The sequence below is a fragment of the Apodemus sylvaticus genome, chromosome 16 (assembly GCF_947179515.1).
Source record: "Apodemus sylvaticus chromosome 16, mApoSyl1.1, whole genome shotgun sequence".
Taxonomy (NCBI): Eukaryota; Metazoa; Chordata; class Mammalia; order Rodentia; family Muridae; genus Apodemus; species Apodemus sylvaticus.
The window spans coordinates 16,956,463-16,983,013 of NC_067487.1; positions in this window are offsets into that span (position 1 = coordinate 16,956,463).

Genomic DNA, 26,551 nt, shown 5'->3' on the forward strand with positions numbered 1-26,551 from the left:
CCTTGATGCCTTCTGACAATGATTCTAACTTATGAAGCCATGTAAATACTCTAGATTTAAACATAAAAATAAAATCAGTGTAGTCCAAATATAATAGAAAACAGTAATTTTACTGTGCTGAATCATGGTTTCCCAAAATATATGGACTAATCTGCAATACTTGGATCCTTAAAGGTATAATATAGTGAAAATCTTGATGAGTATGTCCTGAATTGGCCAAGTAAGGCTGAGATACAGGATTTATATTTTTTGTAAATGGAGAAAGGCATAAAAAGAGAAGACATGTAACCATGAAGGCAAGATTGCAAAGACTTTTCTATAAGCCTTGGAATGCAAAAGATATAATCTACCACCAGATTCCAGGAGCAAATCCTTAGTCAGTGCCACTCCCAAAGCCTCTCAAAAGGACTGCCATGCCCAACACCGTCATGTTTTACTTCTTACCTCCATAATAGTAATAGAAATAAAAAGATCCTGTCACCCAACATGTTATACTTTATTTCAATTCCCAGAAACTAATATAGATTGGTATTTTTAAAACTCCCAAAATATGAAAAGAAGAGAGACAGCTACATGTTCATGCTCTATCCTGGTAAAGAATGATGGTAACAGTGTCTATTTTTAAGCATTATCTTTATAAATCTTTTCCATGACCTCATCAACCTTGATACTTAAACATGCAATGGTCGATAAAATTGGGTTTGGCCATCTCTTCCCAAATGTTGTTGATTGAGTCATCTTATCATTCTTCTTCTTTTAGAAATGTTTCTTTCACATTAAACCACAGATCTACAAATAGTCAGGAAAACTCTTAAATGCCAGAATAAGTTTGGTAGGTATTCTTTTGCAAATTAAATTCAGAAATCACAAGCATATATAGCTCTTTGCTAAGATCGACACTAGAGGACTTTAGAATTTTCCTTCTCACTGAAAAGTTATAAGTACAAATAGCAAGTCAAGGTGGTCATGAAGAGAAGTGCTATTCAATCATCGCACTGTCCATTTCGACCAGTTCTTTTTTAAACAGTTGCATAAATCCAGAAATGCACCCTGTCTAAGAAATGGAAGGCAAACCTGACCGAGCAGGAATCTGAACAAGTCTGAAGCACAAGGACTGAGAATGTCTGAGTCTGAGTGTACACAAGTTTCATGCCAGTGTAGCTGAGAGTACTGTCATTTTTCATTTTTCATTAAAAGACAGAGAATTTTAATATGCAATCCTGAAGTTTACACGTACACAGTTTTTATTTTTAATCCACTAGTCATTATGGATCTTACACCAACAACACTTTTGGAGAGAGAGGGCATTGTTGGTGGGATGGCTTGGAATTGCTGCTGCATGATAATTACAGGAGCAGAACAACTTTTAGCCCAATATCGTTATCACTTAAAAGTTCTCTGTAAACAATGTACTTCCTTATTGCCTAGACCCACATAGACCACTCCTGTGTCTCTTCTTCCTGTACACCACTGCTAGGATTGCTAAGAAGGAGAGAAGGAAGCTTTGCTAGACTTTAGGGATGCCATACAAAATGCCGTGCACTTGGTATCAGTCTCCCACATACAGGAGCCTCTGGATGGAGTCCTGGATTCTCTATTTCTAGATTGCTCATCTTTGACTAAACATCTATGGTATCCATTTCTTGCCGCCATATCCTTCCAATTTCTGCCTCCACTATCATGTGGCCTTCATTCTATCTGTGATCCTATTACCCTCCTTTAAGGACATCTGCTACACTGATGTAGGATCCACACATATGACCTGATCATAATTTACAACTTACCTTGGAACAAAGTGGCATCTTCAGTTATGAGAGTTAAGGTCTTCAACACATATTCTCAGATGCCATGATTTAACTCACAACAGAGCCTGAGTTTTTCAGCTCTTGTTAACTACAGAATGTTTCACACCATGTAAGTGTCACCCGGGGTGGCTTTTCAGGGATGCTGGTGACTCATTTGAAATGGTATTGATTCCTTTTCAGAGACAACATACTGAATAGTGTACATCCTTTTTCCATTTGTATAAGAAATTTTAAGAAAAATTCTGAATATTGGTTTGGAAACAAGTACTAAACATTCTTTGCAGTTTATTTGCTGTTTTTCCTGAAGCCTCTTCTTTGATTCTGACATTACTGGAACTGCTTCTCAGTGGGCCCAACCACTCTACTGTATAACAGTGCTCTGATTTCTTCAAAAATATTTGTTCTTCTGAGTTGTATTCTTTTAAGTTTCTCAAAAAATCCTTAGTTTGTGGTGAGTAAAGCTTCCTTAAATATCATTATTTTTTCCATAAAAATCTAAGATGATTTTTAAAGTGACTTTCTTCCTCACCCATCTTTTGAAAAGATTGAGAGGGCATTTAGTTCAAATGATGAGGCCTGGTAAAACACTGCCTGTCATCTTTATATAAAATGCTTTCTCCTTTCATGCTCTGCTTCCCAATTTTCTTAAATTCTTTGAACAACCATGTCTCCTTTTGCATCTGTGTATTTAACAGAACCTTTCCCCCATCATGTGGTGATTTCAGTATGGTATACATAGGCACATTTTTTCAATTTTCTTTACTAATTCTTCATTTTAGTTTTGCTGGAAGTCACCTGGATTTAGTGTCCTGGGATTCTGCTTGATTTGGGTTATGCACACCCTCCTGTTCTAATAGTTCTCTTCACAGCCAGGCCCCTTTCTGTGCATGTACTGAGCACATACACCTCTCCAAATAAAGCAATATTGAAACCCAGCCTGTATCAGGATCCAAGGCCTCCCCTTTAAACACTAGGTTAGGTTTTCTTCCCCTTAACAATATCAAACTTAAGATTCTACTTGACCATACTCATGTTATTTCCAGGTAGAGAAATCGAAAGACCAATCTGCCCTGAACCAGTTTTGAGTGCATGAACCATGTGGTAAAAGTATGTCCTCAAATGAACTTTGAGGAAAAATCCTCTATTTGCCATCTTGTGCCCATACATATTGGTTATTCATATGTTAAATCAGATACATTATAAAAAGGGATATGCACAGTAGAAGAAAATTATATGACCCAATCTACCAATCAAAGACAACACCTTCACTATAGCCCTCAGGAAAATAAACTCATCCTTTCCAATTGCTGAAACCGTAACTGAGACTTTCATGTCCACTGCATTCTTGCATTTTATGCTGATCTTTTATGTCATCTTTCTTTTATGTCCTGATAGTACTTTACTTATATAGTTTCCTTGCTAATTTTGCAAATATATGTGAAACTTTACTTCAATGCTTTGAATAAGAAGTCAAAAACCCGGAAATACTGGCCCAGCACATGATCACTGGCAACAATCGTCTCTATGTATATATAATGCATGCCCCACTTACTACCTAATTACTAGTTTAGGGAGAAATTACATATTTGCCAGTGATATTTTATCAAGACAGCAGCAACACACAGCCTTTAACAGTTCTGAGGTAATATATAGTGATTGGCACTGAAATAATTTGTTGAGAACTTGGAAGAAGAAACTTAGCTGTTGTCAACAATGGGATTTTTTTCAGGGAGAGACAAACATCCTGGCCTCTCTCTCTCTCTTTCTACCTACATGTCATCGACAATGTTTTTCCTTGTCCATACACATCTGGACTGGGAAAGGAGGGCCAAGGGAGTTAAGTCAACATATACTTTCCATTCAAGGCAATGAATAGACCAGGAAATGTTAAAGAGTAATTTAAGCGGGTGGGAAAAGAGAGAAATGAAGTCAAGCCAGCATGTCATATTGAAATAGCCGGGTAGTGGAATTAATGAGTCCTAATGGATGCCTACTTCTTCAATGCATGCTTGAGGGACCCAGGGTCTCTCAGCAGTTGGGTATGAAGCTTTATAAAGGGTCTGAGTTTTAGTCACTGAGTTTAATTTCACATTATGAAATTCATGCATTATTCATAATTATTACCAAACAAAATAGAAGTGAGTGAAATATACACAAGAACTTAACAAACATTTAAGTCACTCCGAAAAGCCATTGTAAATAGCCAGGAGTGCACATCATCTTGATTTGAGCTCTTCCATTAGTCATGGTTGTCTGATCAAGATGTGCTTTGACTGTGCATTCCACCAATGAAGCCCACTGAGCTCTGCAGGCAGTATTCAAAGTGCACTCTTTTGTATCAACTGACCAAACTCACACAAAACCAGCTGGGGGCTCAGCTGGATAGGAAGGCAAAAGGTGACATAGGCTGTCACAGGCCCTCCACAGGGCCTCATACATTCTAGAGGAGGGGAAGTGATCAGGGGGTATAGGGGGAAAAAACAGAACACAACTCCACCTGATCTCAAAGTCTTCCAATTATCCTGAAGCAAGAGATGCCAAGTGTCATATTGAAATTAACTAGTGTAGTCACTACTACATAGAATCCAGAGAGCTGACAGGGGTAGAAATGTGTGATGGGCCTCAGGAAAAGGCAGCCTGACAGAATATGAAGAAAACTCTAAATAGGAGCTGTCATTTTCCTTATAGCTACAGATCACATCATCCTTACATATGCAATGTAACCAATGGGGACATTATGAGAAATCCTAAAAACACACAAAAAAGAATGAACAACCTCATGAACCAGCAATTTTGTTACTGGAAATTTACCCAAAGGGAGTGAAATCGGTCTACCAAGATATAAAGTCTCATATTTGTTGAAGCACTATTCACCAAGACATAAGCTTGGACCAAGGTGCCAATTACTAGATGAAAGGGAAGATCAAATGTCCCACAACAGCCCCTCCCCCATACACTCACTCACACACTAGAATATCATCCACTGAAAAGGCAAAATCAAAAACTTGTCACTTACTGAAACATGGAAGAAACTGGAGACCATACTGCTCAATGAATAAGACACAGACAGACAAACACAGGTGCTCCATCTTTGGAGAAAGACCTTCTAAGTTCGCCCTGCAAACTTAGATCCAACAGATCCAATGAAGATGGTGTAGCCCAAGTTTATATCACCCTGGCTAATTATAGTTTAGAAAATATGCCTGGAAACTAAATACCAACACAAATAATAAAATAATGAAAAAAAGTAATGGGATTCTCCCTAGTGATGGAAAATTGATATAAAGATAAGTAACAGTAATGTTGACATAATGACCCAAAACTGAGTAAAACCCTGATGATCTCTTGTCACAGTGTAAATATCATGCCCTTTACTACCACTGTCAGCTTCAAAATAAATTGCTATTGAAAGGCCAGTGTGGTGAACAATTGTTTCCTGCTTTCGAGATGTTCCATACAGTGCAAGAGCAGACATTTATCATTGTGTCAAAAAGATCAAAATAGATTGATAGTGACACGGGTAGGTGCATGGCACACGGGAAGGGGTCTAAAATGAGAGAAATCATGTATCATTTCAAATAGATGATCTGAGATTCTTGTTTAGCTTTATTCTAGGTGCTATGACACCAGGAAAGAAACTTGAATTGCTGATTTCAAACATGGAAGAACTATTGTCAAACATAGGAGTGAGGATCCAATTCCTTTTTCTTTCTAAATGTGCTTTCCAATTTTTTTTTGATATAATAAATAACAAATACTTACAGACAACAGTGTGATCTTTTGGAATTTCTACACTTCAATTCAATTCAATTCAATTACAATTCAAGATGACTAGGTTACATCTCACTTTAAGTATTTACCACTGTGGTAATTGGCTGTAACTTTGGACCCATTATTCAGTTTCTCCCCCAGATTTTTCTTTTCTCTCCCTCCCTTGGCTTCTGGGGACCACTGCTCTCATGTATGTCATATTGAATATAATTGAATATGTATTAAAATGTATTCTCATATATTCAGAGCATTCATATATTTTACTTGGAGTGAAATCATACAGTACGTAACTATTTGTGTTGTATTTCATGTCACTGTATGGTTTCTTGTTCCTTCCATATTTGATGATAAATTTTTATTTTTGTTTTGTGAGTGGATAGAATTCCAGTATGCATTGTTGGATGTGCCTTGGTTTATCCATTCATCTAGTTATGAACACTTGGTTTGTCACCACATCTTGGTGATTAGCACGTCAATAAAAACAAGACTCTGTCGCATTCCAATTCTGTTGGGTAAATGCCCTGTGATCAAATTGCTGAATTATAAGGTAGTTCATTCTTTCTGGGTGTTTTGTTTTGTTTTGCAACCTCCATGTTCTTTGTCAAGGTGGCTGTACTAATGTATACCTTTACCCAAACCAAAGCAAAAGCAAAAAGTTTAACATAAATAGTCTGATCTCACAGCAGGACATTGACTTGAGCAGCCATATCTCAAAAGAAGGCATGGCCAGTCAGTATGAAAAATATTTGACCTTACTTGTCCTTACTTATCACACAGTACTTTAAAAAAACAGGAAATGCTGACCAATATTTTTAAGTCAGTCTCCATTTTGTCCAATCACTGGTGCTTTATATAGTTGGACTTTACAAACATCAATTTCATGTATACTATATTTTTAGAAATGGAATTTATTTAGAAATTGCTTCATAGTCACAGAATAAAAACATAATTAAAATCCTAGAGGTTCAGATAGCTTTCTATTACATAAGGCTGAAAAGGAAAATTTAGATCATGGATAAACTAATTAGAAAACTGCAAAGTGGAGAAGGAAGTTGAGGAGGGAACCTTTGACCTTTCTATTAGCTACCAGGCTTCATTGCAGCAGATGGGGTGGGAAGGTTGTAAATTCGGAGGAAAGCATCCCATGAAGCCCTAGGCTCATCGGTGTACCCCATGTGGTCTATGTGTTTGCGTATACAACTTATTATTATCATCACTATATATAACCCTTGTCAGTCTGCACTAGTAAAGAACAGCTGTCTCCCGCAAAACAATATGCCTCTAAGGAGCTCCTAAGGAAGTCTCAGCTCATAGCAAAGCAATCAAGACTGATGAAAAGGGTAGCATTTAACCAAGGGAGAGAGGCAACGCCAATACAGAGGAAGGAAGAGGAAATCCTTAACACTTACAATCACACTTGCATCATTCTCAGGTTTTTAATGAATCTATAATTATGCTGATAACTGTTTATAGTCACAATCACCTGTTCCGATGAGGGAATTAAAAGGTTCTTTGTATCACACATACCTGGTTGTGTGGGTATAGCATGTTATATTCCTAGCATGTGATGTATTATGTTCATTATCATGCGTTTGTATAGGGCACAACTGTGTTGATCATTAAGAACTCAAACTACGGACATCCTCTTTAAAGTCATCTACCTGGAAGATTATGTAGAGCTATTTCCTCTTTCCCTAGGGAAGTTTATTAGTCATTCATAAGCCTCTCTCTGCACCTCTCTCTCTCTCTCTCTCTCTCTCTCTCTCTCTCTCTCTCTCTCCCTCTCTCTCTCTCTCTCTCTCCTGCCCCGCCCCTTTCTCCTCCCTCCTCCTTTCTCCCATACAGATGCTTCATAAATATTTATGTTTTAAATCAGCATTTGACCTTGACTTTTCATGGAGATTATTAAATTTTGTATTTGTTGCAGACTAAATGCATACATTTAAACATACATTTGAAATAGTTCAGATTCTAAAGTCATTTACTTTAGCTTTCGAACTATCCAATAAAGAGTTACTTACAGTGCTAGAAATAATGTTCTTCATTTTAATGTAAAGATAAACTTTTTGAAAAAATATTTCTTTTGTTGCAAATCTGAATGAAAATTGGTTTACATTATTTTATCATTGTAAGTGAATCAGTATATTTCTCACATGTGTGTATACGTACACACATGCAAGAAAAAGCAGATTACAATATATTCTAGAATGCTTGTAACTTTTTACCAAAATGGATTTTTTAATATTACCCATCTATAACAAATACTAATTCAACCCTTTTTCTGTAAAAAGAGCATCCCCATATGTAGCTGTTACATAGAACATAATCCAAGAGAAGAAGAAAAAATTCCCCATCTCTCAAACTAGTTAAACATGATCATATGTCCACATTCAAACAAGGACAAATTGTTTGAAAAATCAAATCGATCTATCAATCATCATAGTAAAGCAATTAGACCTGATGATCAAAACTTCCAACTTTGAATAAGTGATAATACTCCCTACAATGGACCACAGACCATTTGGCATCCGGTAACAAAGTGCTGTGCTCACCCATGGGGAAGACTTTCTCTGTCTTTCTCTGTATCCTTAGTTGCCCATAGTTCTTTGTTTAGAGTTGAAGCCTCATTCCCCTCATATAAAACCTCTTTAAAGGCCCATACAGAAGAAGGGAGAAAAGAGAACTGGGAAATGTTGGAGGAAGTAAAGTGGATATAATCAAAGTACATTGTACACATTCAATTTTCAAAGAATAGATACATAAAATAATTTTTAAAGCCCACACAATATATATTCCAAGTCCCTGAATACTTACTATGAAACTTACAAAAAGTAAGAAATCACTACTTTTTCATAAATAATTGAAATTGAAATTAATATCGTCTTCAAATTTTCTATTTAACCCATTGAGTTCCAGCAGGGTTTCCTTTGCAAATCTGAGGAATCACAGGTGTCAGGCTGATATCTTGGCATTAAGTATCGTAAGCATGGTCAGGTGGTGACATGATTGTCTGCTCCATGACTGGGCAATGCTATGCCCTTTCATGCCTGATGTTAGGAAGATGGGTCTTTTTCGTATTTATGGAAGGCCACAGTGTTTTGCCAGAGCAAACAACGCCAACATTACAAATGGGTAACTCACATAGACAGTAAATGCATTAGAGAAGCCAGTTCTGGTGCTATCAGGCAGTGTCTCGCAGAAGAACAGCCTGTCAAGCCAGGTATGTATCAAAGTCATAATTGAAAGGGAATAGCTTTGTAGACTGGGAATAATCTCAGAGACAAATAAAGAAATTGACACTGAGGAAAAATTCCAGAATGGGAATGGGTATATATAGCAACTCAGAAGCCAGATACAGAGATAGACTCTGAGAGTTGACTACAAACACATCTAGGCCAGGATTTTTCAGGACTCAGTGGGTCCCAATCAGGGACTTCAAGATGATGGAACTCAATATGAAGTGTGAACAAGAAAGATGCTCAGACCTCAGCAGTGTCAGGATCCTTATGTTTTTCCTTCAAGATTGAAGATCTTTCCTTTTTTTAGAGCAGACATTGACTGACCCCCTGCAGTGGGAAATCATTAGTATAAACTGCTTGTCTTTGGAGATATTTGGAATTGTTTTGGGTTTGGGGTTTGGTTTTTTTTGTTTGTTTGTTTGTTTGTTGTTTTTAATTTACTGAGAGCATCGTGAAAATTCAACTTAATTCCTAGATACTTGTTATGTCTTCACCCTTGTGCTTCTTGGGTATGAAAAGCTTCAGACATGTGCAAGAGCAGAAAAGGAGCTTGATACATTTCTTGTTTTGGCAATTTATTTTCATCTGTAAGCACGACAACAATCAATCTCGGTCCCTAGACTGTTTGAAAGGAATCTCACAGCATCATATACGTTCACATAGAAATATTACGGAGTATTTATCTAAAATACAAAGAGAGAATATGAGATCAATATGAGGAGCATATTATTCACATCTATGCAAAAAATAAAAGATGCTATTTCACAAAAGTTAAGGTATCCATGTAATTCTTCTGCTCACTCTTTCTGCCCTGGAATAAATTCAGCCATGATAGATTACTTAGCTCTCTTCCTGTCTGCCCTGGAAATTCCAGCATTTGCTCAAATGAAGTCAGGAAGGAATGTGGTTGAATTAGCTTCTTTCAAAAGTGTGTCAACTTCTCATTCATAGGTTTAAGAACATGAATTCTCATGCTATGTGAATGAGAGAAGTCCAATGACATTATCTAGGTCGCTTCACATGATGTCTAGGTCTAAAGTGAATGTTCAAATTAGTTCTTACTCCATTAGTTCCTCATTCATATTACTTGAGTGTTGTTGGTCTCAAGGAACCTATACAAATCCCTAATACCTAGTGGTCTCCCACCCAAACACTTTATAAATAATTTCTACCAGCTGTGACTTTTATTTCTGCCTATTCAGTTACTACTTCTTCTTTCTGGCCTTGCCAAACTCTTCATCATGGGAGCCACACCATCTGCCTTTTCTTTACCTTTAAGCAGCACTTCCCCCTAGGATATAATTTCCCCTTGCATATGTCATTTTCCCTGTCTTTGTGACAATATTCCTGCTTCTGTGTAATTATTAGCTTTTGCATAATTTTAAATAGTAAAAATAAAAATAATTATTTCAATTGATTTTTTACAACAGAAATTGAAACATGAATACTGTCACTTTCTTATATAGTTTTATGTCAGCTTGATTAAGGAAGACACTCAGCTAAGAAGATGTCCCCATAAGATAAGGCTGTGGGTGAGCCTGTAGGGCATTTTCTTAACTATTGATCAATGGGAAAGGGCCCAGCCCATTGTGGGTGGCACCATCTCAGGGCTGGGGAGTCTGGGTTCTCTAGGGAAGCAGACTGAGCAAGCCAGTAAGCAGCATGCCTCCACAGCTCTCCATCAGCTCCTGATTCCAGCTTCCTACCCTGCTTGATTTCCTGCCCCTGCTGCCTCTGATGAACTAACTGTGAGCAAAAGGAACTCTTTCCTCATCAAGTTGCTTTGGTCATGCTGATTCATCATAGAAATAGTAACCATGACTGAGACACTCATATAACTTTAATATGAAGAATAGCAAAATTGTCGCTTATGAAATAAGGTTTGACAGTGATAATTTATTATATAGTAGATTGTTACTTAGAAATAGGTTCCACACTCATTTGTTCGCAAATACTGAGCACAAATTGGATATTAACAAAGGTCTCTATCTAGGTCTAATGATATATATCTCTTAACAAAGTATACTGTCTCTATATTCACTTAACTACAGAAAAGTAAGCAGATAAGTAAGTATAGAAGGTAATTGTAGGTGCCAACAAATGGCATGAGTTGAAATAAACCCAAATTATAAATAAATAAATGCAAGAATCAGATGTAAAACCCATGCCTCAGTGGAGGATCCTATACCCACATTGCTATAGGCTGGCCTTAGTGAATTTTTAAAGAACTAATGAAGTTAAAAGGAAACATAGTAGGGGGCATATGGGAAGAGTTGTAGTGGAGAGAACAAGAAAGGAATTGATCAAAACATAATATATATATATATATATATATATATATATATATATATGTATGTATGTATTACACATACATTTCATAAATGGAGTTACACCACATAGAGTGATAATGCTCTCTCCAAGAGCTATAAACTATCTAATCAAAATCTCAGTTTCAGGCATGAGACACCTTTTCCAGTGTTTGGTCAGTGAGATCCAACAGATACCCAAAACAGTACAGGATATTGCCATAGTCCTTGGCTGTCTACCTCTCTATCACTTGAAGGTAAGACACTATTACTGAAGACACCACACAGTTTGAATGCGGGCCTTGAAGGAATCAAGATGGAAATGACTTGGAGTCCTCTTCTGTGAGGATCAGCTCTCATAGCAGAGGAAGGCGCTATGCAAGCAGCCAAGGGAGAATGGCCATCTGTATTCCTACCTGGCTGTAAAGCCTGTGAACCACATCTGATCCAAAAGATCTCTCCACTGGAGTGATAAAGGCATTTTTATCTTCAGGGAGAATAGCCGAATGTCAATGGAGGATTCATTTTCTTTTAACATGAATACAGTACATATTGCCTTTCAGAATGCTGATGATGTGGACCCAGTGAAGGCATAACAATTGTTAATGTGATGGAGAGTGGCAAGAATTCAGGAGAGAAATCCTTGCAATAATGATAGACTGGGGTTCAAGCCCAGAAAGAAAGGCTGCCTGCAATAAGAGCAGGCGCTGTCCATCACGTCATCAGAATGGATGGAATAATGGGATTAAGACACCACTATGCTAATGGCTGGAATCATGGGATTAAGACACCACTATGCTAATGGCTATGCTGGAGTGTTGGGAGCTTATCCTCTTCCCATTGCTTCTATTGTATTTTCTAATTGGAAAAAAATATATATAATCTATTTGAGAAGAGAAAATGCCAATGACTCTCATAGAATGAGAGAAGTCCTTGGGTAGAGAAATGCAATGCAGTGTATTGCAAGGTGATCTTGGGGTTCCATGTGTGATGCTTGTAATTATAGATTTACTCCATCCATAGTCAGCTATCCAAGTGTAGATGCGGAACAGACCAACAGTTGACTCTAACAGAGCATGACAGCTCATTGATGAAGAACAAAGAAGGACAGAATGAACTGACTGAGGCTATTTGCAAGACAGTGGTAAAAGTAGATAGGAAATAGCTGGCTAAGCTCCGTGTCAAAGAAAATATGGATGTTAAAGAGATGAAGTATTAGGCATAGTAACCCTTAGACTGGAAATCTTAGGGGCAATAAGATAAGAATTTAGGAGGTAGTGTCAAGGCATAATATCCTCAAAAATCAGCGTGGTGGTGGTGCTTAGATACCAATTATGTGAGACCTTGAATACAACCATTGTCTGGAGCTGAGCTATGTAATACTGTGGTCACTACCCTCATGTAGCTTCTAAGGAGTGAAGTACAATTAATATAAATTAAAATACGCTACGAACTGAACATATGTAATGAAGGACCCTGATTCTCAAACTCTGTAGCTGAATTCAACTATGTAGTATGAAAAAGATGTAAAGTGTGTGATTAGAACTCATATATTTATTTCACATTGAAAAGATCACATTTTGGATGAAACAGGCCAAATCAAATAGGGTTAAAGTTACTTTCTACTGTTTCCTTTACTTTTTAATGTGGTTTCTGTAACATCTTATATTGCGTGTCATTGCTATTTGCTCTTTATTTCTTGTAGTGTCATATTTTTCTAAGAGGTGAGCTTTGCTAGAGTTGAGGTACAGCTCAATGGAAAATAGAGATGTTTGGAGATTTGAGGGTGATGGTAATACCATGAACCTGAAGGTTAGCCACATTGGGAAATATTTGTAAAATATCACAGACATGAGGAAGAAAACTTCAGTGAATGAACGTGTAACAGGATGTCAGTGATGACCCTCAGAAGGTATCATGGTAAGATGCTGAACAGAGGGCTAGAGATGTATAAAAATGCTGTCTACAGCACTAATTAGGGACAAGCCTCACCTGCAGAGCATATACCAGACAATGTATACATGATGCTTGCTGCACAATATAAATAGTACGTAGGAGAATCAGGGTCCTTTTATAGTGACTTTAAGTTGGTTTTGGAAAAGTAGGGTTGTACAACAACCAGACTGAAGATACAAACTGTGGATAGCAGACTGTTAATGCCAGTGAGTGGCAGATTCCAAGAACCAGGTGAGTGCTCAGATTTAGGAATATATGAGAATCATTTCTTTGTATGGAAAGGTGTCATGGTATATTTAGAGCTCTTGTTATGCACGTTAACTAGGCCAGGTAAAAGAGGTAAGAAATTGCTTCTTTTGGAGTTCTTGCCCAGTGAACCCTCAGACCTGCCCTCCCCCACTAAAATTTATGGCCAATGTTCTAGGTTACTATAGCTTGATGGTAAGAACCCATTGCTTGAAGAAACCACATTTATTCTAATTTAGAGAATAAAGCTAGGAAAATAAAATATTACTATAATTTAGAGAATAAAGCTGGGACTCATCCAGAAGCTTCATCTCAACTGGCCAGCTTTCGTGGTGCTGACAGATGTATGTACTCTTCAGGAGGAGGAAAGTAACCCTCAGGTGTATTCAGCTACAAACTCTGTGAGCCACAGCAACTGACCTAATAAGGCATGTACAATAGTGTCAATAACATCATGGGAATAATCACTTACTTTCTAATTGGATTTAAGTCCTACTCTACAAGATAAACGCCATATTTGGCATCATTATCAGGCCAGTTACCTATGACTAGACAGGCCCTAGAAAAAAACTTACTACCTAATATAATACTGTTAAATGAACATATCCATAGGTTGAATCCTGATGATGTATCATTATACCCATAGATCAAGCATCTATAACCCTCTTCTGAGAACTTTCTATTTGCAGTAGATGAGACACAGAGACCCGCACCTGACCATAGTGTACAGAACAAGGGATTTTGTGACCCTCAGCTTTAAATAGAAAATATATACCACACATGTGTTTCTCTCAAGATCATTGTGAAAGAGGGAGAATAAAAAATAAGGTCCAGAGGCAAAGCTATATATTTTGGACATATCAGAACAGCTATACAGCTAGAGTCAACATGCACAAGGCTGGTATAAGCTCAAGGCAGACCAAATCTCAGCATGGAGAAGGGAGTTAGGCATGAAATTCCTTCCTTTACTGAAGAATTATTGGCAATTTTTAGTAGCTGGAAAGGAGAGAATCAATTTTCTCTAAGTGTGTAGCTCCTCATAGGTTAACCACACTCCAGTGGAAGGCCACACATCCAGGAATATTTGAACCACAGAAATCAGTCTTGGTATGTTATTTTAAAGCTGGGGGAAGCTGAAGAGATGGCTCAGTATTTAAGAGTGCTTACTACTTTTGCATAAGAATTGGGATTGGTTCCTAGCACTAAACACAGCAGATCATAACAGCCTGTAACTGCAATTTCAGGAGCCTATCTTCTGGCTTCCATGGGCACCAGGCACAGACATATATTCAGACAGAGCACCCATACAGATAAAATAAAAGGTTTTTTATTTTCAAAAAAAGATGCAAAGTAGTGTGGGTAAGGAAGAGGAAAAGTTGAGTTTATTAGAAGAGAATTAGAAGATCTACATTCACAATTAGAATTAGAATAATCTACATTCACAAATTTACTAAGCCAGCATAATTTCTAACAAGAATCTATAAACATCTGTCTTTATACCTGCTGGCAAATGTAATCTTTACTCGTCATCAAAGAAACTTCTTTTTGCAACAGACAGAGGCCACCACAAAAAAACTACAACCAATCAAAATGCAGAGCTGTGGAACAGTCCCAATGGACACATCTAGAAAACACTCATGCACCCAAGGAATACAGAAAATTGTGGAAGAGAGGATAGAAAGATTGTAAGTTCAGGGGCTGTGACACTGGGTCTCACAGTAATGTCAAAAGCTATAAACAATAAATCTCATGGACATGATTGTCTGAATGAGAGGTGACTGAGAATGACAGCAGTGAACATGCCAAAATAGACTAGAAAAAGCCCATGAGACTTCAACCCTACACAAAGAACTTCAGGTAACTGAGGAAAGTTGGAAGCAGGAGAGGAGGTCTTCCTCAGAGAAAAGTACACCAACTGGTTGCCCAGAGTCAAATAGCCTTGAGAACATGCATATAAGTAACATTATAGGGACTGTGTAGGTTTTGTGTGTGTGTGTGTGTGTGTGTGTGTGTATGTGTGTATGTGTGTGTATTTATGTATATATGTATTTGCATGTATATATGCGCATATATGTATGTATACATGTGTTCACATATAGATATATGTGATGTAGCAACAACCAAGGAAAGAATGGTTATGAATTTGAAGGAGAGGGGTATATGGTGCATTTGGTGGGAGGAAAGGGAAGGGAGAAATTTAATTAAATTATAATCTCAAACACATTGTACAAAATTGTAAAAGAGATAATAATAAAATATAATGTAATAATTAATAATAATACCAAAGAACAAAACAGCTAGCTCAGAACAACAAGACTCAAGTGTGTAGAGAATTCTTATAAACTTCAACAGGTCCCCAGACTAAATCTTAGGCTATACTCAAAAGCTTCTTATATAATTGCTTAGCATTATAGATTGATTAGTCTCTCATTTATGTGTACATCCTTGGGACATAGAAAATGTTTCTCTATAGGAATAGTGCACAAACACATGTTTTAATGGACCTCAAAGTGTACTAACTGTAGATTTAGCAAAGTACAAAATTTGTGGTTCTACTGGTTGGTTTTGTGTGTCAATGTGACACAAGCTGGAGTTATCACAGAGAAAGGAGCCTCTTTGAGGAAGTGCCTTCATGAGATCCAATTGTAAGGCATTTTCTCAATTAGTGATCAAGGCGGGAGGGCCCATTGTGGGTGGTACCATCCCTGGGCTGGTTGTCCTAGGTTCTATAAGAAAGCAAGGTGAACAAGCAAACCAGTAAGCAGCATCCCTCCATGGTCTCTGCATCAGCTCCTGTCCCCAAATTCTTGCCCTGTGTGAGTTCCTGTCCTGACTCCTTTTGGTGATGAACAGCAAAGTGGAAGTGTAAGCTGAATAAACCCTTCCCCCCGCCCCCAGCTTACTGCTTGGTCATCATGTTTTGTGCAGGAACAGAAACCCTGACCTAAGACTGTGGTGGAAGCCATTGTAGAACACTGCACAAAGCATAGAGCAAGAACACTGAGGACAGCAGGAAACCCTGATCCCAGAGAGATGCTTTCTCCAGCAAGCCTGCACCTCCCCGAGCTCCCAAAGAGCGTCACCAACTAGGTGGTTGCAAGTGTTCAAATGGAGCACCTGTGGGAGTAATTTACTTCACATTCAAACCACTATCCTGTCCATATGAAGAAACCGGGAAAAGGCCATTTAAACCCTCTCCTTATTCTAATACACACGCTGCTAGTGACAGACATTGCCCAACATTGTTTCAGCAATCAGGACACACTACGATAAATCCCTTCATTTGACACTTTCCCCATTAGTGTTTGCAGAACCAAGCGATGGAGTTCTAAACGGTTCTTCCTTTGAGGTCTGCTGCCCTTATTTTACCTTGAGAAAAGCAAGCTCAGGGAATTCTATTAGCCTCCATTTGCCCATGTATTGCTACAATGTTTGTGTTTTACAATAAGGACAGGATACAGGGATGGTAGTGCTAGTGAGCCTCTCCCAAATGACCTCTGGAATCTTGCTTTCTGCATGTGGATAAATGGTGGCACCTGTGTGCTGGCAGCTTAACTGCATTCTCCTGAGATAAAGGGACGCTTTCTACTAAGACTACATTGTTCACTAATAGGACTTCAGTTCTGGGAGCAAATTAGAAGATCCTTTAAACACACACACATACACACACACACACACACACACACACACACACACCAGCATCTTTACTATTGCAGCTAAGCAAAAGGATAGAGACATGGAGACTAGACAAACATCAATCATGTGTTAACTATAAAGGGCTTTAGGAAGAGGAAGGTTCAGTGACTGTAAGGATAGCAGGACTGGGAGGGGGTTGTGATTGTGATGTAAAGAGAATTTAAAATAGTAATATTTGAAGAAAAACAAAAGCATGAAACAAAGAAATTTTCAGCACTCCACAGGGACAGAAAGGGAATAAAGTAAAAGACTGTACCCTCCAGACACATCCAAGTATAAGATATTATCCCATTCCCCACCTGCCTGGGTGGTTTTCTTTCTTTCTTTTTTTTCACTGTAATTAAGGATAGAAGAAAAAGTGGAAAGGCTAGTAAAAGCAAAACATTGTAATCTAGTAACAAAGGAAGAAGAAGAGGACTTGCTTTTGTCTGAGAAATAAAAACTAAAATTTGCCAAAGAAAGAAGCAGAGTTCTCGTTTTTAGTCCATTGCCATATCAGATGTTGGTGGGTGGGTAGCAGGGGTGGGCATCCTAAGAGGGACATTGGTGGAGACAAGACTCCAAGGCAAATGATGGACTTCTTGCTATGACAGTCCTCCCAAGAATGTCCTCAGGACCTGCTCTAATTAGAGCAGCAGGCTGCTCCTTCCCTTCCCAGGTTAGTGATCTTTGGGGTAGAAGGAAGCTACAGATGATCTAACAAAATTGGTTTCAGAATCTTCATCTCTTCCATTTCTTTTCTGTTGCAAGTTCTGCTCACTATTTTCCTAATGTGTATATTAATTAATGGCATTTAAGATAAATAATTGGCCCAGTATCATGGGACGGCCCTTCAGAATTAAAAGCTCTGGGAGGCATGTATTTAAATCAAGTGAGGGTGCTGTTATTTAAACCATTCTTTTGCCGAGTTCCTTTCATGAAATCCTTTTCAGGTTAAATTCTTTAGAAGCTACTTTGTAGTATTAAGACATAACATGTGAGTATGGAAGACCCTTCTAAAGAGTCAGAAGTCATTGAGAAAGAACAATAGAATAGCAGGTGAATAATATCCTTGGATTATAGCATTTTTCTTTTCTGAAAAAGCAAGTTCAAAGAAAAGGTTAGGCTCTAACAGAGTGTGCTCATTATGGGCACTTTGAAGAACAATCTGTCAATTTAAAGGAAAGTTGAGGCTACATACAGCTGTCCCTGGGCATGAATACAAGAGAAGTCTCATCTGCATATTCAAGATGTATGCAATGACAATATGTACAGTATTGTTGTAATGTTGAAAAGGTGTGCTCATACACACACATACACAGACACTCACACAGTATCCAATGCAACATATAGTCCTCATAGACAACTCTAAGCAGTCATAAATCCAAGATAATGATGCTTGGTTGAATATTTGCAGCATGATACAATTTATGTGAAAGGATAAAATTTGTAAGGCAAGTATAAATTTTATTAATATGCACATATTAAAACAATTATAAAAATATAGTGATAATACAAGTCCTATACTTAGATATTATGCCTTCTTATACATCTTGATTGTGGCTATTATCAAACTACTATTTATGAATTTGGCAGTTTGAGGTCAGGTATTTTGTAACAAGTTCTGCCACTGAATTTGCATGATTTTTTTTTCCTGATGAGATTGAGATTCTCCCCACTGGAAAGTACAGAAAGCCCATCAGAGTAGGGGATGGGAAGGTTGTACTTGCCAGAGGTCAGGGAGGATGAGGGGGAAACAGTGTCTTCTGGACTTGAGCAGACTGCTTTATTAATATAACCACAGCTGTGGGTGCCAACACAAGGCCTGCCCAAGATCAAGTCAGCGAGCATTCTATCACCGGGTACAAAGAGGTCCATGATCCCCAACTCCTAGCTGGGGAGCTTGAATAGTCAGTGGTTTCTGGAGGAAGTCAGGACAGTTTTCTTTAAGGAGGCATGTAGTTGTAGATCATCCATGCTTCAGTGGATGGGCTGACACCTGGACATATACAGAAAGCACAATTGGAGTCAAAGTGTTACAGAACAAAAGAAAACGTGAAGTAGCAAAGGAAAAGAGGTGTGTGGATCTGGGAGGAGTAGAAATAAATATGATTGATATATGCTGTATGAAATCTTAAAAATTAATAGAAAAGAGTTTTTTTCAAATACTTGTATCCTGTGTTTAGAGTACAAAGACTATAGCAATAAAATGTCACTTTTGTCAAATAGCATATCCCTTTAACATTTACTAATAAGACATTTGCCGGGTCATATTGATGTAATTTCTTTTCCTACCTGCTTTCCATACCTGTAAAGAAGATGCTATTAGTAGGAATGGATATTGTCCTTGAACATGAGTGTCTACATAAATCATTTGGAATTCTGGATAGAAAATCCATTTCTTCTCCCCATCTACTTATTGGGTTGCTCATATGTCATTATGGACTTTGGGCTAAGAGGTGATGTGGTTTGACTTACTGTCACAATGATTCTATTGGGAGCTCTTTCAGGGACTACTGTCACCTTCTTCTACAGTCCATCAGTGACTTAGGGAGTATATTGATATATTTTGCTCATTGTTTCGAAATGCCCAGTCTGTCATGACTGGGACTGTGCTGTGGAAAGCATCATGGTGGAAAGGATGCAAAGTGTTAGGGAGGAAATACCTAGGGATTTGATAACCCAAAAGACCTACTTCAGGAGGTCAACTCCTCCAGTCAATGCATCAGCCTTGCCAGCATCAAGCTCCCACCACACAAGGCTTTCATGGGGACATTTCATATCTAACCTAAATAGGCATGTGGATATATGTCTATATTCTCTGGTGCTGCTGGATGCTAAAGGCTCATCTCATAAACCTTGCCCCCATATCCTAGAAGCAGTCATTCTGTTAAAGTTTTGGTTCTTTTCATCAGAAACTAAGACCTGGGTTCTTGATTTGAATGTTGCTTTAAGGTTGTTCACTCTCATTATCCTTTAGGCATGCAGGATCCAATAAAACCAAGGCATGCCATAGAGATTCTAGGCTCTTCTTGATCTCATTGGTCAAAAACAAGGCATAGTGACAAATGCCTTTACTTCCCCTAAAGCAAACTCAGTTGTGAGCATTTCTGCTCCATCCCACCATATCTTGCCGGTATTGATCTGTTGTGTCTATATCCCCTCACTACTTCTAAGACACATTTTGTCCTTGAGTATGGTTCTTCTTTGTAGGTGGAACTTAGCCAAGCAGGCCCAGTCACAGTGCTGGCATATGTGCTGCTGATGCTTTCTCCCTGAGCTAACCTAGAATCTGCCAGCCTGGCTAGAGACTGCAGATGCAGGTGATAGAACAAGCCACCGAGAAAGAGACAGCAGCATGTCTGGCTACTGCGAGCCAATGAGATGCTTGGAGTGGGTATAAAAGTTTGCCAAGTTCCTGTAATAAACAAGTTTGCTTTTGTCATTTGCCTGACTCCCGGGGTCTGTGTTATCGACTCTGGGCCTTCTTACCCCCTGCCACAAGGGGCTTGGTCGGGGTCACAAGCAACACTTCTTAAATAGTTTCACCTGTTGACACAGCACTAAAGGCCATCCCAAGTCTATGAAAGAAACAAGTGGTTTGCTTGACTATTTTTTTATTAAATTTTTTCTATATTCTGTTTACATTCCAAATGATTTTCCCTTTCCCAGTTCCACTCTCCCCATAAGTTCCCTAAGCCCTCTTCCCTCCACCCATTCTCCTATTCACAGTTGAATAGCTAGCAGTTCCAAGACTCCATTTTTTACTAAAAAAAAGTTACAACTTCTGACAAAACAGATCATTAATAGAGGAAATAACCTAAAATGTATGCCCTCTTAATCCAGTTGAGAGGTGGCCAGAGCTACATATTAGTCAAAATCATTTCAACCTGTTATGAAATACACCTGGTAGTAAAAAGTCTCAGAGTTGAATAGATGGCTCTGTGGATAAAGTGCTTGCTGGGTAAGTGTTAGACCCTGAGTTTGGATCCTCAGAATACCTAAAAGGCTGGGCATGGTAGCATGCAACTATAACCTCAGCATAAAAATACGAAACAGGCAGATGCTGGGACTTTCTTGTCATCCAGACTAGTCAAATCAGTCACATTAAGACTCAAGAAGAGATGCTGTCTAATGTAAGGTGGAGAACAGGTGCCGTTGTTCAGTGAGGGAGTATGCTGCCAGTCTCCACAATCTGGAACACACATGGAAGGAGAGAACTGACTGTCATAACTAGTTTCAACTCCACCTCTAAGAGTTCTTGTGCCCGCTGCTGGTCTGGATGGGCACCTGCACACACACACACACACACACACACACACACACACACACATGTGTACACACACACGTGCACACACACATGTGCACACACACATGTGTACACACATACACACATGTACACATACACACACGTGTACACACACACATAGGCAATTACAGAAGAGTAAAAACAGATTTTTCTAATAGGCAATGGAGCAGATGTTCATTTTCCAATGTCTGTGTTAAAGCAACTTCATCCCTTTTACTGCTATTTTTCTAAGCATTTTGGATTTTCCCTCCTCTATTGAATGTAATTATTTTTAAATGAATGCATTTAATAATACGTGTAACCATAAGTGGTACTTAATTATCTTGTATTAGTAGCAGTCTTCATACAGTGTCTTTTAATTCTTTGGAGGATGATATTCAATAAGTAGTCTGAACTTCTTAAGTAATAAATCAATTTAATGTCTCAATATTTCATTAGAGACTTTAGAAAATATAACCAAATCATCATTAAGGAACAATGTTTTATACTTAGGACCTTTTAAAAATGGTACTTGAGATATTCATCTGGAATAAACCAAGTGATTTTACAAGAGTATGTCATTCCTGATTCATTTGAATCCTACAAGAACTACTTGGTAAAAATAAATACGTTGTTTTTTCCACTATAATTTAACTCAGTTATTCTCCCTGATTGACATTTGTGCATTCTTAAATATTTACACAAATAATAATAAGCTGTTTCAGTTAGAAAACAAATGCAAAAGCATTCACTTAATTAAGCCTTTATGCAAAAAGATCCAAAATGTTTCGGTTTGTATTCCTCTATTTTAGCATGATAGAAAGTTTACTCCATTACAAAAATAAACTATACAAATACCCTTTTAAACCCAAATCCAAATACAACTTAACTTGTCAAGTAATTTTTCTTGAGTTGGCATATTAAGTAAATCTTGAGATTATAACATAGTTACTAAAATTTCTCTTACTATATACAATAATAACCTTCTAATTCTTATCTAAAGGTTATAATTCAAAATAAATATAAAATACAAAGTCTTTTCAACTTCCTTGTTGTCACAATGTGCTTATGGTAAAGTTGACAGATTGTATACCACTCATAGAGGTAATGAAGATGCTACCCAGAGAGGGTTGAAGAAAACTCAGGCCAGCCCAGGGGCTGGTTGTGCATCTCTGTACGGTTTAAGCCCAGCATTGTCTGGTTTGTAGTATCTAAAATTCAGAGTTCGACTCTACACCTCCTATCCAGATGTCTCACATGTTGAGAGAAATATATGCCTCTCCTCGTTCTCCTGAGAAGAGGAAACATTGCATGATTGCACTGGGCCAGGCATAGAAGTCTGTGTGGGTGAAACCAAAATTACTAAGTCATCTCTCCAGACAATTGTTCGTACAGTGGAAAGCCGATGGCTGCTCGCGGCCTCATCAGTTTTTACATTTAGTGAAGCTGCTATGTCTTTTCACCACTATCTTCATAGAGAGAGGAAAAAAGGAATGTATTCACAATCAAATGTAGGGCCTAAAAAGAACAAACCTTTTCTTTCTGAATTTACACTAATCAACCCTCCTGAGCAATTACCCAGCCCACTACAATGGAAAACTCTGGAAGCCCACCCGAAGCTTAATTACTCTCCATATTAACATGGATCTCTTCTTAGCAGCCTACATCCCAGTCTTAACTCACAGCTAATAGAGGTCAGAGTAAGGGTTAATAGCCTGCAGTTCAACATTCATTAAGTCATTCACCAATCATTAAAACAGCCTAAAAGAGCTTTGCCTTGAAGTTTTAATAGCAATGTATGGGCATTTGCTGTTCTCTAACACTATTAATGTTCTTTTATGACAGTAAGAAGACTTGTGCACATCAAACCTAGCATTAATCTTAATCAGAAGCTCTGGGATCTCAGGGTGAATTCAAATCTATGAAATCTATGTGCATCAGAACTCTCATGGTCTTCAGAACGTAACACTTTGTATCAGTCTTTGGGATCAGTCAGTCCCATCAGCTGGGTGCTGATGCAGCTTGCCCTGGAGCTGGCTGGGATGATGCTCCGATCAATGTTTTCCCAGTGCAGTCAGCTAAGATTGAAAACTTATAGTGGGATCTTCCTGTGCTGGGGTGCAGTAGTGAATAAAGTAGGTGTGACCACATGGAATCTCTATTCTAACAACTCGGGAGGATCTCTGGTCCACACAAACTAAACTACCTAGAAGTTAGTAAAGGGAATCACCTACTAGCATGGGACTCTAATAAACTGCTGAGTTTTATGTGTATAAACATGTATAGGTTTTGAAGTATAAAACAGTGCTCTCAATTGTCTTTTAATAAGCATTCATGTTCATAAATATTTTTAAAGACTGGAGGATTCATCCTGGATAATGGCCATTTATAAGTTTGATGGGAGGTGAGACTAATGTAAAAACAGGTGATAAAAGGCAAATAATTGCATTGTTTTTTCTAATCCCTATGATTTTGTTAAAATTAGACATTCATTTATTTTGTGTGAGTGTATGTGTGTTTGTATGCATGTTTTCATGCAAGCATATGTGCAATCACAACTCCTCGTGTATATGTACACACACACACACACACACACACCACAGACAAGTGTGAAGGTCAGGGGTTTGGACCAAAACAACAGACAGATGAGTCCTGATTTTTATCTATGTTAGACTGAATATTCTAACTGATAACGTCATTATTTAAGTATTTTTTATTGAGAGGTATTTCCTATTTTCTATGGGTGTCTTTCCTATTTCCAGTTGGTTGAATTATTGGTTGCTCATTCCTTCTTCCCCTATATTAGGGACTCACTCATTTGCTTCGCTGTACATAATTGTTGATTTCCAACTCTCTTCTATGTATCTATTCGACTCATGAAATGTATTCCTTCCTGTCTTCTTATGGATGAAACTATATTTCTTCCTGCATCATTTATAGCATTCCTTTCAGCGTTTTCCATAAGACTGGTCAGCATGAATTTCCTTAATATGCATTTGCCTTGAAATATTTTTATTTCTCTATCAACTTTAGTAGACAACTTTCCTGAGCACGACAATCTTTGTTTCCAATGATTGACTTTCAGGGTTTGAACTATATCATTTAACTATTTTGAGATTATTAAAATTGTAGACAAATGACCTGGTATTCTTTTAGTGTTCTGCCTTTATATATAAGCTGACATTTTCCTTTACGGTATTTGTTTACAATTAAATTCATTCATTCAGTGTGTATGAGTGTGTGTGTGTGTGTGTGTGTGTGTGTGTGTACATGTGCATACATTGTGGCAAGTCTGTGGTGTAGAGATCAGAGGATTAGTTTCTCTCCTTCTGCCATGAGATCTTAGGTATCAAGCTGAAGTTATCAGGCTAAGTAGCAAGTCCTTTTATTCACCAAGTAATCTCACCAGTCCTATTTTGCCACTGAATGTTGTTTTTTGCTGTGTATTGTTGACATTTTGATTATAATATTATAAAAATGTTCTTCTTTGGTCATATCTACCTAGAGCTCCAAGTCCCTTTTATTTTTATATATTCAATTCTTTTTCTAGAGTTCAATGAGCTATCTGTTCTCTGACTCCTTATATTATAGAACAGCAATGTCTTCTGATTGCCAAGTGATCATCCACTGTCATCAAGCATATTAATGGTGGTAACCTACAATATACCTCAATCCAAAGTTATGGCAATGACATAAGAAGACAATATAATGATGAAGACTAGGTCCACAGCAATCAAAATCAAACAGGTAATATTCACTTCTAGATTGTTGAAGTTGTCACTAGGTTTTCACATTATATTCTAGATTTGATACCCTCATGTCTCAAGTTGAATATGATGTTGAGGGTGCTATCCTATACCGGAGCAAGAAGGCTAACTAGAGGTTAGAATTCTATAGCTTTGCAACATAGTGTGTTGGGACTTGTAATGAATTAGCTGTTCATAATACCAATAAACTCAAAACTCAAAAATAGGCTGGATTTATATACTCTTTTTTTTTATCTAGTGATCATATGGGTAGACACGCCCTTTCATCCCTCCAGGAAAATAAATATAACACAAGACATAAATATTGCACAATTACAGCATTCAACAAAGATAGCTACTAGAATAAGTGAGACATCCACCATTTTTACCAAAACATCTATGAATACTTGCAAGAGACCTTCAAATCATGCTGATGACTATTGATATTCCTCTAGAGAAGAGACATGGAGGATCATTGGATTCCTCCCTGAGAACCCAGCCACTCCCTCCCAGGACTCTCTGTCAGCAATAGGTGATTCTGTCTCAGCTGCTTGTGCTCTCATAGCCTCAGAGGTGCTGTAGTTATATAGACTCTGGAATGTTAACTAAGGGATTATATTTATGCAGTGATAAGAAAGTCATCATCTTTACTGAGGGAAACATCCCCACAGCATGTTTGCTTTGGAGTTATTCATGATTGTGTAAGTCACCTTTCCACTTGTAAATAAATCAAATAAACTCATTGATTCTCCAAGTTGAACTTTGATAGAATTTCACTTTAGTCTGTTGTTGGTACCCTATCTTCAGTGAAGAATAGGATAGAGAATGATCATTTGCCTACGTATTCTTAGGGGAAAGTTCAGGAATAGGGGTTGCAGGTATGTTTATGGGATTAGAGAATAAGCTGTAGTTTGTGAGCCATGTTTTTTCATTTGGACAAAGTTAGCATGACCCACCCACATCCAGGATCTTCCAGTACTCACAAAATGAACACACATCAAGAAAGTTTATAATGATTATAAATGTTAAATATTTACACTTCCTGCTCCAATATAAACCTATTTAACATAATTATAGAGGTTATGCTCATCAGATAGTTTAGAGTTAAGGCAAGAAATCTAAACTTGAGGTTCTTCATCTGTGCACACCCCTCATCTGTGCTGGTTTATACATGAGCACAGCCAGACACTGCTCAGCGTCTACACATCCCCGTGAGCAGCTGCCTGTGAAGGAAAGGTACTGGGGATACCATGACACAAGCTCTGGAAGTCCGAGGGAAGAGCTACAGCAGGGTAGTAGCACCGTCTCATTTGCAGTTTATAAAATGTGGGAAATGAGTTAAAGAAACAGAGGAGTCAAGGCAGGAACTACATGGAAGCTGTTGTCATGGTCCATGTCAGAAATGGAGATGCCCTTACTGGAGATTCCCTTACTGGAGATGCCCTTACTGGAGATGCCCTTACTGGACATGTGAATAAAAGAAACATTAGGAATGTAGAATCAGCAAGGCTTGATGACT